The sequence below is a fragment of the Canis aureus genome, chromosome 4 (assembly GCF_053574225.1).
Source record: "Canis aureus isolate CA01 chromosome 4, VMU_Caureus_v.1.0, whole genome shotgun sequence".
Lineage (NCBI taxonomy): Eukaryota > Metazoa > Chordata > Mammalia > Carnivora > Canidae > Canis > Canis aureus.
The window spans coordinates 62,821,115-62,837,719 of record NC_135614.1 but is presented as its reverse complement, the minus strand read 5'-3'; the positions used below and the strand labels follow the sequence as shown (position 1 = coordinate 62,837,719).

At 37.6% G+C, this 16,605-nt stretch overlaps 1 protein-coding gene and 1 long non-coding RNA gene across 6 annotated transcripts in view; one reads left to right on the top strand and one right to left on the bottom strand.

The window, feature by feature from the left end:
- Positions 1-8,866, top strand: part of HSPB3 (heat shock protein family B (small) member 3) — a 136,085-nt gene extending 127,219 nt beyond the window's left edge. The window contains exons 10-15 of one of the 5 annotated variants that reach the window (XR_013378497.1): positions 495-2,171; positions 3,564-3,684; positions 4,594-4,624; positions 5,810-5,924; positions 6,025-6,221; positions 8,713-8,866. The gene's annotated coding sequence lies outside the window, so the exon portion shown is untranslated. Of the gene's footprint in view, positions 1-494; positions 2,172-3,563; positions 3,685-4,593; positions 4,625-5,809; positions 5,925-6,024; positions 6,222-8,222; positions 8,480-8,712 lie in introns of those variants that run through there. The other 4 variants (XR_013378499.1, XR_013378496.1, XR_013378501.1 and 1 more) reach the window with 4 other exon arrangements.
- The window catches only part of LOC144312867 (uncharacterized), a 119,427-nt gene that overhangs the window by 101,259 nt on the left and 1,563 nt on the right, over positions 1-16,605 (bottom strand). Inside the window, exon 3 of the long non-coding RNA XR_013378504.1 lies at positions 2,590-2,714. This is a non-coding gene — a long non-coding RNA (uncharacterized LOC144312867). The remainder of the gene's footprint in view (positions 1-2,589; positions 2,715-16,605) is intronic.

Below are 16,605 nucleotides of genomic sequence, written 5' to 3'. Positions count from 1 at the left end.
ATTACCTTCCCAACAGAGATAGTATAAGGGGATTACTTAAAATGTGCATAATCTAAAAAAACATTATTTTCTGTTGTATTCTCTACATTTCGGTTACCTAAACTGGGTCAGAGCCCCAACCATTGGGGATTCTGCTATGTGGGCCCAGTCTGTGTGTCTACTAGCACACTCTGTCTACTATTCTCTCCTGGAGTCTTTCTCTTCATTTTAATCAGCTGTGCTTGTTTTCATTATGTTCTTTCACATGCTCTGCTTATTTCAAAAACAGAATGCCCAGTGGAATGATTGCTGATTTTGGCATTCAGAAAGCTGCATTTAAGTCCAAGCTCTAAGACTTATCAAATAAGAGACCAAGACGCCTATCCAGCCACTCAGGTGGCCACAGTCCCTTTTGTTTAGTGAAGTATATCTTAAGATTATCATTTTGAAAGTCAAATTTCTTCTCTTCCTCCTAAAACTTGTTCCTTTACCTATACATTTTATCTCACTTACAGATCTGCCCATCCAGATTCTCCATCTTCATGCCTCTGCATCATCAAGCTTTTACCTGATAAGTATTATTTTTATTACCCTTTTCTCTACCTGCCAACATTGTTTACCTTGATCATGTTTCACTTGGAATCATTCAAGAGTTCCCTAAGCCTTGCCACCTTCAATGGTTTGGTCTTCCTATTGCCTGATCTTGTCATGTCCCTCATTCAAATGCCTCCCTCCTCATTCAGCCCAATTTCCTTACAGCATTTGTTCCTATTCATTCCTTCTACACCTCACCTTGTGTTATCATACACCGTAATATTCCTGATTTCCTGTATTTCTCAGTACCCACCATGCTTTTTATACCCTTGTGTTTTTGATATTTTCCCTGCCTCATATACTAATCCTCTTTTTGACTAAGCCATTTTCCTTTAAAATCTCAGGTCTTATAATTGCCAATGACACGATATGAGGAAAGGAAATTAGAAACACAATATTTGGAAAGAATATTGTGACCCAGGAAAATTCAAAAGAAACAACAGAAAAATTACTACCAGCAGTAAGAGAATTTCTATAAGGTAGCATGGTCTAGTGAGTACCCTGAAAGGTCCATCAAATGGGAATGGAACATTTAAATAAATTATGGCACATCCATATAATATGATGGTATGGTGCTATAAGAAAGAATGAGGACACTATATTCTGACATGGAAGTATTTCTAAGATACATCATTAAATTTAAAAAGCAAGTTGCAGAACAATGTGTATAGTATACCTCTTTGTGTAATGGAGGGGGAGGGAAAAACATGTTGTGTAAGGGAACTCTTGAATAACAACAAGGAACTACAAAAGTTTTTGCTTTTGGACAAGGATGGGGAAGAGGGTTGGAAGTAGACAGTGGTCAGTATGGGAGCAAAACTGCCCACTGTGTACTCTAATGTTGTTGAGTTTTGAGTTCTGTGAATTTAACACCTGTGAATTTAACACCTGTGCAAAAGACAGATACCTAAAAGAAAATAAAAAACAAAACCTCAGGCATTACCTCTATTCTTCTAGGTCTCCTTAATACGAGAGGATGTCTAGTAAGGTGGCTAAGAACAGAGGCTTGGCACCAGGCCCACCTGGATTTAATCCTGTAACTGCACTCACCAGGTTTTTGGCCTTAGGAAAGTCCTGTATCCTGAGTCTCCATTCTCCTCCTTTATAATTTGGGAATGGCAATCCTCAAAACAATCCTTTTAGATGAATATCAAGTGCGATAATATTTGTAATGTAATTAACACAGTAATTTACATACAACTAGCACCTGGTGTTTCATACATACACATGAGAAATATATATCTATAGGTATATATACACATATATACATACAACTCACATATAAATACATACATATATGTCCATATTAACATACGCACTTGTATATATACCTATATATGTGTGCGCGCCTAACACACTGCATTGAAATGATCCGTTTCTATTTCTCTCTGCCAAAACTCTCCTTGTTCCCATCCCCATAGATTTCTATGATTTATTAATATTTTTATCTCCACTACTGGCTTATTTAGGTGCTCAAGAAATATTTGTTAAATTGTTGATGAACTAAGCATGGTCAGCTCTTAAGACTCTGAACAGAGGGGGAAGAAAACCAACAGAAATACTCTGAAAAATTTCAGTCGAGTCATCTAACTCCTAAGGTTGGTATTATTGCAAATTCCTTCTCTCCCTATACCCTACCCCTCCATGAAGACCAGAAAAGTATTTATGGACCAACTGGTACCAAAGATGGAGATTCTTTTCCTTTCTTATCATAGGTTCTCATTAGATACAGTTGAAGGTTGAATGGGGAACAAATGCTGTCCCCAAGCTGCCCTTCTCACTGCTTTCCCCAGCAAGCAGCTTCTCCAAGTATTTGCACTTATAAAATTTCAGATCCAGACTATACTTCAATTTGTTAACCAAGTTGGCTTAAAATTTTATGGAAGCCCAGATTTCAATAAGCAGCAGAAATAGGCAATGCTAATAGCTTTCTTTGGATTCCTCTGAAAGGAAAAGTCATGCTTTAGTTAGGCAGAAATGTGTGTCCCATTTTCTTCTAGTAGTAGTTTGACTTACTGTTGAAGCTGGGTCCCCATGACAGCTGGGATTGAGAAAAGGCTGATTATCTCACTGAGGCAAAATCTCTTCCTCCTGAGAGCTCAGCTTTGATAGTCCACCCAGTGGTGCAAACACTCTTCCTTCTAGACACAGAAATGGCACAATGTTAGGTCTTCTGCGAGCTCCCAACCCACCCTGCCTCTTTGCATCAAGGCTCAAAGCTTCAGCCTCTTATGTGCTTACAAGGTTAACAATGCTGTTTAAAAAAATATTTCAGGTTTATAATTTTTCTGCATGCCTAATTTAGCCATCAGACTCATCTCCAGATATTTAATATAAAAACATGAATTTATAGAACTTGTATGAATTTATATAGGAATGTAAATTTATAAGGACCCTCTACATGTCTGTTTTATATGTTAAAAGGATTCTTTCCTAAGGAATTCATTCACAAGATTTCCTAAAAACTGTCCATATTCAATTAAAATGTTTTATTTACCTGAATCTTATTTTTTTATTTACCCAATATAAAAGCAGTTATCTCTGATATATGTGTACTTATGTGTGTAATATCCTAGATTAAAGGGATCCAATATATGCTTTTTCCTTTTCAAATTCTTCTCTAGGTATATTTCTGAGTCAGTTTAGAAAACTGTGATGATGGCATTTAGTGGCTCTGTAGATCTTGAAGCAAATTTGTTGATGTCAGTGCTTTCTCTGCCATTAAAAAGTCATCTGATCCATTCCACTACTCCTCCTTCCTCCTCCTGGTTTTTATAAACATGTTCTCTAATCTAGGACAATATGCATAGATGGGGTGGGGAAAATGTTTAATCCCAAGCAGCCTGCCTTTTCCTGTTATGACAGGAGACATTTGAGTGACATTTGTCATTTTAGAGCAGAAATTTTCTCTAAAGGAGGAGCTGGTCCACAGCTGCTCTGGGGAAAATCAATTATACTCCCTTGATTGGAAATGGGCGATTCTCCTCCAGATGTCTGTTGTGCTTGTGGCCTGACCAACCTCCTTGAAGATCTTAAAGCATTTCCAAGAGAAACACAGTTTATGCTACCCAGCATCCCCTCAGACATTTTCTCCAGCAAAGATTAAGTCAGGTAAGAAGTAACTTGGACTTTCAAAATGAGTGTTGCAAACCAGAAGCCAATAGAGTAAATGTCTTCAGAGACATGTTATTGAACTCACATAATGTTTTAAAAATCAGGACATATTTATATACAAATGAAGATTATTGGCTTCTTAGAATAATCAAGCCATATGGCAATATAGGGCCCATTTCTGGCATGTCACCAAGGGGCAGGGGTTGAGTCTCTGTCTTTGTTAAATGAGGTGCACTCTGCTTAGTTCACTACAGGCCCCTGAGTCCTTACCCCTTGGGACCTTTCCACCAGGCCTGTTCACATGACTTGCCTGTCCCATGCAGGAATTTGAATTGATGACTTCTTACTTAAAATATTTCTGGGATCCCTGGGTGGCTCAGCGGTTTGGCGCCTGCCTTTGGCCCAGGGCGTGATCCTGGAGACCAAGGATCGAGTCCCATGTCGGGCTTCCTGCATGGAGCCTGCTTCTCCCTCTGCCTGTGTCTCTGTCTCTCTCTCTCTCTCTCTCTCTGTCTATTTCTATCATAAATAAATAAATCTTTAAAAAAATATTTCTATCTGATTTTGAAGTATCTATTTCTCATGCTTAAATAATAGATCTGCTCTGTACCCAGTCCACGTAGGTTAGATTGCAAGATCAGCACATAGTGTTAACCCCGCAAAATGTAATCTGTAAATAGCAATACTCTCTTACAATGCTATGTTAAGTTCTTAGTGTGATAAATGTTCTATTATGTACATATTATTTCTCTTCTAAGTCATTTCCTCGTCTTAGACATTAGGATGTTTTGATAGGTCTTAGAGGAGCCATCAGTATATTGTGAAAACCAATCTTTAGTAAAATTTCACTTAGGTTTTGTTTGGTTGTTTATTCTTTGTTTGTTTATTTACTTCTTTGAATTTTAGATTCTCCTGTAATTTCTGATCTCCAGGCAAGGTAAATGAATGAATGGACTTCTGATATGTTAGTGAGATAAAGGCCCTGTTAGAATTAATCAGAGAATGAGGGACACAGCTGCTCCAGGGAGAGCCAACATTATCAGCAATAAGGGAAGTAAGGGTTCTCTCAGAGTACTAGATTCCTTTCCTGGAGTAACATGATACCTTCCGCCCCCCCCTTCCTAATCTCTTATATTTTAACTTTAAAAATGATATTTTTTCTTTTTTGAGCTATAGGACAAAAACAGAAGATTATTTCCACTTTTACATCTAGGACCTAAAACTCACTGTGTTTATTCTAAAACATCTCCTTCAATTCTCCCAAAGTTGGCCAATGTCCACATTTATAGCATGCTTACATTTCTTATAGCTATTACACATCTGATTACTTCCAACATGAAAGAGTTGAGTATCTCCTGTATTTCTGCCATTATACGATAGCCACAGAGAATACAGATATAAACCCAGGATAATGCCAGCCTGTGAAAACTATCACCTCAAACTCTTAGAGTGTTCATCCTGAAATCCATGTAAAGGGGGCAGATGGGTAGATTGGTAATGCATCTGCAACACACTGGTCTAGATGCCACCAAACAGGTATGAACAGGATGCTGCGAGAACTCAAGGGAAGGAATAAGTTATTCTGCTAGAAGCTTCTTGGGGGAAAAGGAACAGAATTTTGAAGGATGGCTAACAGTTTTGCCAAGTACATGAAAAAAGATGGGTACTTCAGGTGGAGGAAAGAGCCTATGTGAAAGTCCCAAATCTCGACACACATATAGCCTGTTGAGGAAATGACAGATAAGCTAGTATGGCCGAAGAGAAAAGTAATGCTCTCATTTCAGAGGGGCATTTGCTACAACCCATGACAGTTAGAAATGCAGCCTAAATGTGTGGGGTAGTGGAACAGGTATAGAGGGGCTACTTTCAGGGTATAGGCAGGAGATGAAGCAGCAGTAGGCATCAGCAGTAACCAAAGTTTCCTCTGTGGGAGCACCTCTGCATGCTAACATCATCAGAGGAAAAAACCCAAGAGGCAGCAGGTCTGGGGTCAGCCAGCAGAGTTGGGACACATGAATCTGTTGAATGACCTCTTTGGCTAAATCCCAACGGATGTTCTTCATTTTCCTCTGATATGATTTCTCCCCCTCTTCCCCGAATTTTTTTTCCCTTATTTTCTAAGATACCACTTCATACATTTCTTCTTTCCTGTGCAATCCCTTCTTTTCATGCTTACTGAAGAAAATGAGTGACTGAAGGAGGCCATGTGTCATCGGTCTGCTGTTCCTATTTCTTGTGTAAGTTCTTTCACTCCGGTAATTTCCTATTTCACAACTCCTCAATTGCCACCAATGGACTAACTTCTAACTCCATGCCTCCATCTCTCTCTATGTTCAGACTTTTGTGTAACTGCCTACCGGGCATTTCCACCAGGGTGTGGGCGCCTCAAAGTCAACATCCAAAACTGCACTCACCTCCCTGGACTCTCATAGATGCCTCATCTCAGCATATGACCCTCCATCTACTTGGTTTCCTGGGCTCCTCTCAATTCTAAGTTCTACGGGACCATTTCAGTCTTGGTTAGCACTAGCACGGTGAGTGACCCACACATAGCAGACCCTCAAATATTGGTACAATAAATGAAGGAGGCAGAATGGGCCCTTAACATTTCTGGCTTCTGTCAACCCTCCTGGAAAAAAATGTCATCCTCTACCCTTCTCCCATCCCACTTTTGCCTGAGTTAATCAAATGAGCTTCCATTTGTTTCAAAAAGCCTTCCCTGACTACTACCCCATCTCCCTCCCTGGTCTGTTAAGTTCCATAATTTCCTGCATACAACCTAACCATATCAGATTGCATGGTTTCCATGCATGCTTATTTACCTACTAGCTCCACGAGGGGTAAAGCAGGTATTTTCTTTACATCCTGGTACCTATTTGCTTGATGAAAGGAAGCAAGCAAAAAAAAAAAAAAAAAAACAAAAAAAACAAAAGGAAGGACAGACTGGTAGATATTCCTTGGAAAATGTCCAGAACATATATGGAAATGAGTATGGAGCTCAGAAGAGAGCTGTGGCAGAGAGAGATTTGAATTATTCACAATGATACCAATGGAGTGATTGTTCTCACCCTGGAAGCTGTGTGAAGGACAAACTCTCCTAGATCTATAGGGGCTGAGATGGAAGGTAGGCCCCGTAGGCCCCAGTGCAGGGCCAGCACTTTTGATCTTCTGATTTTTTTTTTTTCCAAAAGAAGTAAAAAAAATCCCTATTCTTTAATGAATGAGAAGTCTTCTACATTTAAAATGCAAGTCAAACTAAACATTAGGCCAGATGCAGGCTGTGGCTTGGCAATTTATGCCTTCTGGTATAAAACATTAAGGAATGCGGACTTACAAACTATGAAATTGTGTATATACTGATGATAGGAAGAAAAGAAGGTCACAATTTCAAAGGGGGACAGAAAAGTATCTACAAGAACATACTCATCAGCCTCTAGCTGAGTTAATTTAGGAGACACATATTTGAGGAAAGAGGAAAATTTATAAAAGGGACTATCAGGTAATGAATATTGGATAGGGTCCTCAGTTTGATTTTTGAATAGGAATGAGCTGTGTTTGAAAGAGGTCCAGTATTGAAAAATGAGGGATTTCTTTAATAGTAGTGGACAATTTTTTAGACTTGTGGTACATTCTCAGCTATACATAGCACTGCAGAAATGAACATCACAAAATTCAAATATGAAAATATGTCCAAGCCAGTGAGCTCTCTACTTACCTCAAGAACTAATTACACAATTTGAGAAACTAATTTTAATTAATAATTGGACTATATTTTAAATTATATTAAAATTAATTTTACACTCTCAGCACTATGTGAACTTATGAACACTGTATGAACTTATTATGTCATTAAGCCCAGCTATGACCCTACGAAGTGAGTTTTTATTCCCATTTTTCAGACTAAGAAACTAAGGTTCAGAATGGTTCATTTGTTCATTCATTCATTCATTTGACAAATATTTGATTTAATATGGGGGCATACAGTAGTGAACAAAGCAGATAAAATCCTTGCCCTCATGGAGCTTATACTCCTGGTGAAACCAAGTAGAGGTACAGTAAGTAGCCTTCCTTCCAGACCTAGTGCTTTCTTTGAATCCAGGCCTTCTATTAATTCTCAGGTATGAAGGTTCCATCAAGTTTTAAGGAGCCAGCAGGGGGCAGATCTATGACTCAGACTATGAAAGTTCTCAGGACAGCTGAGTAGCCCCTGGCCTACTCTCCAACCACAGAATGTCAGCAGAGACCCCTCTGTAGTTGGGTTTCCTGCTCTGTGACAGTAGAGATAGTATCTGCTCTGTCCATGGAAGGGCTGTGGTGAAAATACAGCAGGAAATAAGATTTTAAGTAGTGACAGTTATTATGAAATCCTATGTATATATTTGTGTAAGTTTGATATATTTTACAAAGAGCTTTCAAGTAAATATAAATATAGTGTAATTTATAATACTATACAAACAGCCAAATATAAATCAACCAATGGTGAATTTGCCAATCTCAGAAAATCTGGAGTACTATTCTGGGTTGTTAACTTTAAGGTTGTTGATTTGAAGAGAAGCATCATTTGGTTGCCCTTAGAAGCATTTAGTTATAGCTGGCAACGGAGAAGCAGAGGCAAAAAGACCCAGACACATGAAGAACTACTGAGAAGAGCTGACTCGAGGGAGGAAATTCTTTGAACAAATATTTGTTAGTTGCCTACCATGTCTGTTTTGTTCATTGCTGTATCCTCAGTGCCTGGGACAAACTTTCTGTTCTGAAAAGGTTTGGATTCTAATAAAGGAGCCAATTAATATATACGTGTGTTTATGGTAGGTAATCAGTGTTACAAAAGGAAGCACTGGTTGGGGGGATGCAAAGGAGGGAGGGAGAGAGTATTACTTAGGAGAATTAAAGTCAGCTGCATCAATGAACACATCGTGCAATCTTAATGGCTTGACCAACAAAGGTTTCTCTTAAAGTCTGATTGGGGTTGGTGACTTAGGATCCTGGGCCCTCTCCATCTTACTTCCGTATTCTCCAATGCAGAAGAAGAAAGGAAGAATAGAGAAACCACAGTGATTGCGAATGAAGTGGAGATGCAGCATGGTGGATCTCAGGGGGAAGAGGATTCCAGACAGAAAACAAAACAAAACAAACAAATAAACAAACAAAATAACATCAAAGACAAAAAACTGAAGCAAGTTCTTATTTCTGGTCTGACATGTAAGAAGCTTGGAAGTTGCTACTCCATTCTAAGGAGAAGTAAAAAGATGAATAAACTGAAAAAATAAAGTCTTCTTAGATCCGTAAGAGAAGTGAGGTCACAGGGCAAACCACCATATCCATTATAGAGAGAAGATGGTGAATATAGAGAATACAACTTATCAGAGCAGAAACCTCTGTAGGAAATAGTGTTAGAGTAGGAAAACCTGAACTGTAATTGGTGAGTTCCTGGGGGAACTTAGCTCAGAGGTAAAAGCTCCCAGGAGACCCAGTCATTAAAGCATCCCCATACTTTTGCAAATTTTATCTCCTGGATCTCTACCAGGTCTTCACAGTGAACGCTGGAGAAAAACCCTCTAGTGCTTCTGTCAGGGGATGAGGAAAACCATTTTTAAATATGCTAGAGCATTCTGTTCTTGTTAACGTTCTGACCTCAGGAGTAACTCTGAGCCTAACATGCTGGGGCTTTATTAGGGCCCAACAGACCTGGAAGAAAGGGAATAGCCATCTCCAGTCCACTCTAGCCATCCTGTCCCACTTAAGGGAAGGAAAAAACCTAAGAAGCATATGTGAAGTTCACAGTCCTGAGGTGGAGGCTCACTAAAAGACTGCAACCTAATCATCATGATAAAATACTTCCCTTCTCCACTATACCTTACCTCACACAACAAAAGGCCTATTTACAAAAGTTCCTTTTACCTAGCACAACATATCTGGCTATGAAAAAAATATTACAAGGCATACTAAAAGGCAAAAACTAAAAACAAACAAACAAAAAAAAACAACCACAATTAGAAGAGAGCAAGTATCACAACCAGATTCATATATGTCAGGAATGTTGGAATTACTAGATCAGGAATTTAAAAGAACTGTGATTAATATGCTGAGGGCTCTAATGAATAAAGAAGACAATGTGGGTAATGTAAACAGAGAGGTGGAAATTCTAAGAAAGACCCAAAAAGAAATGCTAGAGATCAAAAACGCTGTTACAGAAATGAAGCATGTTTCAATGGACTTGTAGTAAATGAACATAATTGAGGAAAGAATCTCTTTGAGTCTATCTCAATAGACTCAAAAACTGAATAACTGAGGATATCTCAAAAGCTGAAAAGCAAACAGGAAAAACAGACTAAAAGAAAAAAGAAAAAAAAAAGAAAAAAAAAAGATAACCAGGATAGAATATCCAAGAACTTTGGGACAACTACAAAAGATGTAACATACACCTAATGGGAATACCAGAAGAATAGAAAGAAAAGGACAGAAGAATTATTTGAAACAACAAATGAGAATTTCTTCAAATTAATATCAGACACGAATCCATAGATACAGAATGTTTAAAAAACACAAAGCAGGATAAATACCAACCCCCACGCCCCATACCTAGGCACAGCATTTTTTTAACTACAGAAAATGAAAGAGTAAGAAAAAAATCCTGAAAGAAACCAAAGGAAAAAATATTTTACCCATAGAGAAGCAAAGATAAAAATTACATCATACTTCTCAGAAACCATGCAAGCGAGAGAGTGGAGTCAAATATTTAAAGTGTTGAGAGAAGGGCACCTGGGTGACTCTCAGTCAGTCAGTTAGATAAGCATCTGCCTTCAGCTTAGGTCATGATCCCAGGGTCTTGGGAATGAGCCCCACATCAGGCTCCATGCTCAGTGGGGAGTCTCCTTCTTCCTCTGCCCCTCCCCCTGTTCACCCTCTTTCTCTCTCAAATAAATAAAATATTTTAAAAAAGAGAGAGAAGAAAAGAAAGTATTGAGAGAAAGAACTACCAGTTTAGCATACCTTGAGAAATTAAGACCTTCTTAGACAAACAAAAATGGAAAGAATTTGTTACGAGTAGACCTGCTTTGCAAGAAATGTTAGAAGTTCTTCATGGAGAAGGAATATGGTATAGCTTAGAAACTCAGATTTACATAAAGAAACAAAGAATGTTGGAGAAGAAAAAGGTAAAGGAAAATTAAAATCTCTTATTTTTCTTAATTGATCTAACAGATAACTGTTCAAAATAATAATAGCAACATGTATATTTATGCACATATATACACATACATTTATGTATGCTTATATACACATGAAATAGATGATATCAATGATACAAGGGATGGCAGGGATATAGTGTTATTTTGTTGTTATGTGGTGCTCACACCACCCATGAAGCAGTATACTATTATTTGAAAGCAGACTTAGATTAGTTGTAAATGCATACTCCAAGCTCTAGGGCAACTTCTAAAAAATAAGGATAACTGATATGTAAGAGAGGAGAAAAATAGAATCATTAAATGCTCAAACCCAGAAATGGCAGAAAAAGAGTAGAAGACAAAAATGGAAACAAAGAACAAGGGCAATAAATTGAAAGCAGTAACAAATATGGTAGATATTAACCCAATTCTATCAATAATCACTTTGAATGTCAATTGTCTAAATGTACCAGTTAAAAAACAGAGATTGTTGGAATGAATTGAAAAACAAGACGCAACTATATGCTGTTGTCTATAAAAAATCCACTTGAAATATAAGACATATAGATTAAAAAGTAAATGAGTGAAGAAAGATATACCATGCTAATACTAATCAGAAGAAAGCAGGAGTAGCTATATAAATTTCAGACAGAGAAGATTTCAGAATAAGGAAAGTTATCAGGGATAGGGAAAGGCATTACATAATGATAGGTCAATTCTCCAAGAAGACATAATCTTTAAAATGTATACACACACAACACAGTGGCAAAATACATGAGGCAAAAACTGATAGGACTGCAAAGAGAAATAGATGAATCTACTATTATAGTTGGAGATTTCAACAACTCTCTATAAAAAATGGACAGATCCAGCAAGCAGAAAGTCAGTAAGAACATAGTTGAACTCAACAACACCCTCAATTAACTGTATATAATGGACAGATATAGACAGCTTCATCCAACACTTGAGAATAAACATTTTTCTCAAGTTCACAGAGAACACCCATCAAAATTGACCATAGCCTGGGCTATAAAACACTCTTAACAAATTTAAAAGAATAGATATCATATAATGTCTACTCTTGGACTACAGTGGAACTAAAATAAATCAACAACAGAAAAGTAGCTGGAAAAATCCCTAAATACATGGAGATTAAACAACTTACTTCTAAATAGCACATGGACCAAAGAAGAAATCTCAAAAGAAATATAAAGAAATATTTTTGACTAAATGAAAATGCAAAGACAACATATCAAAATGTGAGATGTGGGGCCAGCCTGGGTGGCTCAGCGGTTTAGTGTCACCTTTGGCCCAGGCCATGATCCTGGAGTCCCGGGATTGAGTCCCACATCAGGCTCCCTGCATGGAGCCTTCTCCCTCTGCCTGTGTCTCTGACTCTGGCTCTCTCTCTCTCTCTCTCTCTGTGTCTCTCATGAATAAATAAATAAAATCTTAAAAAAAAATAGTGAGATGTGGGATGCAGTGAGAACAGTAGTCAAAGGAAATGTATAGCCATGGATGAATATATTAGAAAAGCAGAAAAAAATCAATTATCAAAGCTTCCACCTTCAGAAACTAAAAGAGAAGAGCAAGTTAAATACAAAGCAAGCAGAAGAAATAATAAAAAATAGAACACAAATCAATGAAATTGAAAAGAGAAAATCAATAGACTCTATGAAATCAAAAGCTATTTCTTTGAAAGGATCAATAAGTCTCTAGCCAGGCTAAGAAACAAAGAGACAGAACACAAATTACTACTATCAGAAATTAAAAAGATATATAACTACAAATCCCACGGACATTAAAAGAATAATAAATACTATGAACAACTCTATGCCTACAAATGTGATAACCTACTTGAAATAGGCCAATTCCTTAAAAGACACAATGTGGCAAGATTCATACAAGAAGAAATAAACAATCTGAATAGGCCTATATCTATTAAAGTAATTGAATCAACAATGAATAACCTCCCAAAACAAAAAGGACTAGGCCCAGGTGGGTTCACTAGTGAATTCTACCAAAAGAAAGAAATTATATCAATTTCCTACAATCTCTTTCAGAGAACAGAAGCAGAGGCAATACTTCCTAACTCATTCTAGGAGTGATGCTGGCATCACTCTAATACCCAAAATAAACAGACATCACAAGAAAATAAAACTATAGATCAATATCTCTCATGAGCATAAATACAACAAAATATATTATAAATCAAATCCAATAATGCATTAAATAAATTATACACCATGGCCAAGTGGGATTATGTAGGTATGCCAGGCTGGTTCAACAGTGAAAATTAATTAATGTCAACAGGTCAAAGAAGAAAAATCATATGATCATTTCAATAAAGGCAGAAAAATAATTTGATAAAACCCAATACCCATTCATGAAAAATCCTTTCAGTAAAGTAAGAATAGAAGGAACTTCCTCAGCTTGATAAAGAATATCTACAAAAAAGACGTTATGCCTAACATTGCACTTAATGGTAAGAAGGAAGCTTGAAGCAGTCTCACTAAGATCAGAAACAAGACAAAGAAGCCCCCCTCGCTAATGCTTTTCAAAATCATATTGGAAGTCTTAGCTAATGGACTGAAGAAGACCACAAAATAAAAAGTATACAGATCAGGAAGAAATAAAACTGTCTTTGTTTGCAGATGACATGATTGGCTATGTAGAAAATCTAAAAGAATCAACTAAACCCCTCTCCCTACCCCTGGAGCTCAAATGTGATTATAACAAGATTGCAGGATGAACAGTTAATATGCAAAAACCAACTGTTTTCCAACATATACCAGCAATGAACAAGTGGAATTGAAAACATGATACCACTTACCTTAGCACCCGTTGAAAATGAAATGCTTAAGTATAAATCTGACAAAATATGTACAAGATCTATATGAGGAGAAATCAAACTTCTGATGAAAGAAATTAAGTAAGTAAAAGGCGAGCTATTCCACATTCTTGGATAGGAAAACTCAAGATGTCAGCTCTTTCCAACTTGATCTGTAGATTAAATATAATCCCCAATCAAAATCCCAGCATTATTTTGTAGATATCAACAAACTGATTATAAAGTTTACATAGAGAGGCAAAAGACCCAGAATAGCTAAGACAGTAGAAGATGAAAGAGGACTGACATGACTCAACTGTAAGTCTTACTCTGCAGTCATCAGACAGTGTGGTACTGGTGAAAGAACAGACAGATGGATCAATGGGACAAAATAGAGAGCCCAGAAATAGATTCACACAAATATAGTCAACTGATCTTTGGCAAAGGAGCAAAGACAGTACAAAGAGGCACAGACAGTCTTTTTGACAAATGGTGCTGGAGCAGCTGGACATCTGCATGGAAAAAGAAATAAACCTAGGCATAGACCTTCCACCTTCCACAAAAATTAACTCAGAATGGATCAGAGACCTCAATATGCAATACAAAACTATAAAACTCCTAGAAGATAACAGGAGAAAATCTAGATGACCTTGGGCATGGCAATGACTTTTTAGACATAACTCCAAAGGCATTATCCATGATAGAAATAATTGATAAGCTGGACTTCATTAAAATTAAAAACTTCTGCTTTGTGAAAGACAATGCCAAGCGAGTGAGAAGACAAGTCACAGCCTAAGAGCAATATTTGCAAAAGACACACCTGATAAAGGATTCATTTCTAATATACAGAAAAATTCTTAAAACTCAACAATAAGGAAAGCAACCCAATTTAAAAATGGGCCAAAGATCTTAGCAGACTACCTCACTGCAGAAGACATATGGATGGCAAATAAGCACATGAAAAAAGTGCTCTGTATCATATGCCACCAGGAAATGCAAATTAAAACAACAATGAGATACCACTACACACTTATCAGAATGCCCAAAATCTAGAACACTAACAATACCAAATGCTGACAAGGATGTGAAGCAACAGGAATTCTCATTCATTGCTGGTGGTAATGCAAAGTAGTAGTCACTTTGGAAGTTGAAAGTTTCTTACAAAACAAAACAGACCCTTACCATACAGTCCAGGAATCCTACTCCTTGGCATTTATCCAAAGGAGTCTAAAACTTATATCCACACAGAAGCCTGCACAGAGATGTTTATAGCAGCCTCATCTATAATTGCCAAAATCTAGAATGTTGTTCAGTTAGGTAAATAATAAAAAAAATAGTGATACATACAACGGAATACTATCAGGGCTAAGAAGAAATGACCTATCAAGCTATCAAGCTATGGAAAGACATGGAGGAAGCTTAAATGCATATTACCAAGTGAAAGAAGTCAATCTAAAAAGGCTACGTACTGTATGATTCCGACTATATGACACCCAGGAAGAGGCATAACAATGGAGCCAGTAGAAAGATCAGTGTTTGCCAGAGGTTAGGAGGGTAGAAGGGATGAATGGGTAGAGCACGGATAAGATTTAGGGCAGCAAAACTACTCTGCGTGATACTACACTGATAGATGCAGATACATGTCATTATACATTTGTCCAAATCCATAGAAGGTACAACACCAAGACTGAATCTTAACGTAAGCTACAGACTTTGAGCAGTAACTATGTGCCACTGTGGGTTTACCAACAGTAACCAATGCACCACTCTGACTGGAGAGGTTGATAGTGGGGAAGGGGCTATATGCGTGAAGAGAGGGCATATGGAAAATCTCTAGTACCTTCTGCTCGGTTTTGCTATGAACCTAAAATTGCTCTAAAAAAAATAAGGTCTATTAAAGAAATCTGAGGCACACAAATGTGCTTGGCTTGTTCCAGGAATAACAAAGAAACTACTGTGGTTTCACTCTAGTGGAAGAAAGGAATTGGAAAGAGAGGCAGGGGCCAGGCCACATAAGACTTCTCCGGCCAAAAGAAGAAGTGTGAAAATATGGGTGTTTAGAGCCGTTTATTGTTCCCTAACGATGTGTTCTTACAAAAATGTAATGAAATAGAAATAGTTGATGGTCATAACGAGTATTACATACCCTAAATCATGCAAAATATGCTTCATTTTCTAGAGAAATCTTTTAAAAATGTATCACTATATCTACTTCCCTGAGCGAACAGTTGTGAATTGTTACACTTGAGCATATTTTTAAAAATATCCAAGACCCTGGGACGCCTGGGTGGCTTAGCGGTTGAGCATCTGCCTTTGGCTCAGGGCATGATCCCAGAGTCCCAGGATTGAGTCCAGCATTGGGGTACCCACAGGGAGCCTGCTTCTTTCTCTGCCTATATCTCTGCCTCTCTCTCTGTGCCTCATGAATAAACACATTTTTTAAAAAATCTTAAAAAAATAAAATATCCAAGATCCTAATGGGCATTTCCAGCCACTCAGGTGCCATGTAGCCAGGCACCACAGAGAGCCTGTCCCTGTTCTTCACCAAGCCTGATGCCTGGCCTTCCTCCAGACTCCTACAAACTGAACAGTTGCTTATGTACTGGTACAGCAAACAACCTCTGACGTCTGGTAGTTCTCAACCACTGTTTCTAAGGAGCAGTCCAGCCAGTCTGTAAAAGCCATCAATCACCTCAAATTCCTGGAATTTTCATACCCGAAATAGATTTTTTTGTCTCTCTGTTTCAAAACCTGAAGCAACTGCAAGTTTCATATTACTTTAACTTTTTATAAAAAAAAATAAAAAAAAATTAAAAAATGAACTTTTTAACCTAAAAAGGTAACTACCAGATGAATAGTAAGGGTGAAATTCAATGTATTTATTCTCAGTATTCTGGGTTAGCTTCTCCTAGTTAATAA